Here is a 2,647-nt window from a genome sequence, read left to right as displayed (position 1 = left end):
CGTCCCTGGTGCTGGGTACAATAAAAGGCCACTCTGAAATGTGCAGTTTTGTCACACAACACAATGCCACATATGTCTACATTTTGAGGGAGTGCGCAATTGGCATGCTGACTGCAGGAATGTTCACGAGCTGTTGCCAGAGAATTGAATGTACATTTCTCTACCGAGAATTTGGCAGAACGTCCAACTGGCTTCACAGCCGCAGACCACGTGTAACCGTGCAAGCCCAGGACCTCCACATCTGGCTTCTTCACCTGCAGGATCATCTGAGATCAGCCACCCGGACAGCTGATGAAACTGAGGAGTATTTATATCTGTAATAAAGCCCTTTTAGTGGGGAAAAATTATTCTTATTGACTGATGGGTGGGCCCCTGTCATGTGAAATCCATAGATTAGGGCCTAATGAATGTATTTCAATTGTCTGATTTCCTTATATGAACTGTACCCCAGTAAAATTGTTGAATGTTGTGTTTATATTTTTGTTCAGTTAGTTAAAATCTTACAAAACAACTGATGATGATTATGTTTGGAAAACTGCATTGATCTGCCAATGAAAAATAACATTAGTACATTAATTTGTACTGGTCAACCTCTCCTTCTCTTTTGCATTCAGTTCTTCCATATTAGATCTGACAGTATGAATGGTTCTTATGGTTGTATTCAGTTCTTCCATATTAGATCTGACAGTATGAATGGTTCTCATGGTTGTATTCAGTTCTTCCATATTAGATCTGACAGTATGTATGGTTCTTATGGTTGTATTCAGTTCTTCCATATTAGATCTGACAGTATGAATGGTTCTTATGGTTGCATTCAGTTCTTCCATATTAGATCTGACAGTATGAATGGTTCTTATGGTTGTATTCAGTTCTTCCATATTAGATCTGACAGTATGAATGGTTCTCATGGTTGTATTCAGTTCTTCCATATTAGATCTGACAGTATGTATGGTTCTTATGGTTGTATTCAGTTCTTCCATATTAGATCTGACAGTATGAATGGTTCTTATGGTTGTATTCAGTTCTTCCATATTAGATCTGACAGTATGAATGGTTCTTAATGTTGGATTCAGTTCTTCCATATTAGATCTGAAAGTATGAATGGTTCTTCTGGTTGTATTCAGTTTTTCCATATTAGATCCAGTGTATAAACCTCTAGTTAGTTACTTACAAGCCACAACACACATGTAAAGTTGCTGTAGAACTGCTTCATGGGGTGTGAAAATATATGTAATCAAAACTACTGGATATCTTTAGAAGGAAAATTGTTCTACAATTTTCTTACACTGAAAATGTGGGATAGTTTTTGTAGGTCGGCAGGATAAAAACTATATTGAATCTCTATTAAGATTTAAGCTAGCAAAATGTAAAGGGGTGTGTAGATTTTCATTGTGCCTTGCAAAAGTATTCATCCCACTTGGCGTTTTTCCTATTTTGCTGCATTACAACCTGTAATTTAAATGGATCTTTATTTGGATTTCATGAAATGGACATACACAAAATAGTCCAAATTGGTGAAGTGAATAGTTATGCACGCTCAAGTGCGTTGTTTCACAATAAAAACAATTATGAATCTTCAAAGTGGTAGGCATGTTGTGTAAATGAAATTATACAAACCCCACCCAAAAAATCAATTTTAATTCCAGGTTGTAAGGCAACAAAATAAGAAAAATGCCAAGGGGGTTGAATACTTTCGCAAGCCACTGTATATGTACAGTGGGGGAAAAAAGTATTTAGTCAGCCACTAATTGTGCAAGTTCTCACACTTAAAAAGATGAGAGAGGCCTGTAATTTTCATCATAGGTACACGTCAACTATGACAGACAAAATGAGGGAAAAAAATCCAGAAAATCACATTGTAGGATTTTTAATGAATTTATTTGCAAATTATGGTGGAAAATAAGTATTTGGTCAATAACAAAAGATTCTCAATAGTTTGTTATATACCCTTTGTTGGCAATGACACAGGTCAAACGTTTTCTGTAAGTCTTCACAAGGTTTTCACACACTGTTGCTGGTATTTTGACCCATTCCTCCATGCAGATCTCCTCTAGAGCAGTGATGTTTTGGGGCTGTCGCTGGGCAACACAGACTTTCAACTCCCTCCAAAGATTTTCTATGGGGTTGAGATCTGGAGACTGGCTAGGCCACTCCAGGACCTTGAAATGCTTCTAACGAAGCCACTCCTTCGTTGCCCGGGCGGTGTGTTTGGGATCATTGTCATGCTGAAAGACCCAGCCACGTTTCATCTTCAAGGCCCTTGCTGATGGAAGGAGGTTTTCACTCAAAATCTCACGATACATGGCCCCATTCATTCTTTCCTTTACACGGATCAGTCGTCCTGGTCCCTTTGCAGAAAAACAGCCCCAAAGCATGATGTTTCCACCCCCATGCTTCACAGTAGGTATGGTGTTCTTTGGATGCAACTCAGCATTCTTTGTCCTCCAAACACGACGAGTGGAGTTTTTACCAAAAAGTTCTATTTTGGTTTAATCTGACCATATGACATTCTCCCAATCCTCTTCTGGATCATCCAAATGCACTCGAGCAAACTTCAGACGGGCCTGGACATGTACTGGCTTAAGCAGGGGGACACGTCTGGCACTGCAGGATTTGAGTCCCTGGTGGCGTAGTGTGTTACTGATGG

This window comes from Coregonus clupeaformis, unplaced genomic scaffold, assembly GCF_020615455.1.
Source record: "Coregonus clupeaformis isolate EN_2021a unplaced genomic scaffold, ASM2061545v1 scaf0749, whole genome shotgun sequence".
Taxonomy (NCBI): Eukaryota; Metazoa; Chordata; class Actinopteri; order Salmoniformes; family Salmonidae; genus Coregonus; species Coregonus clupeaformis.
The sequence above is the reverse complement of the archived record's forward strand: the minus strand, read 5'-3'. Positions refer to the sequence as shown.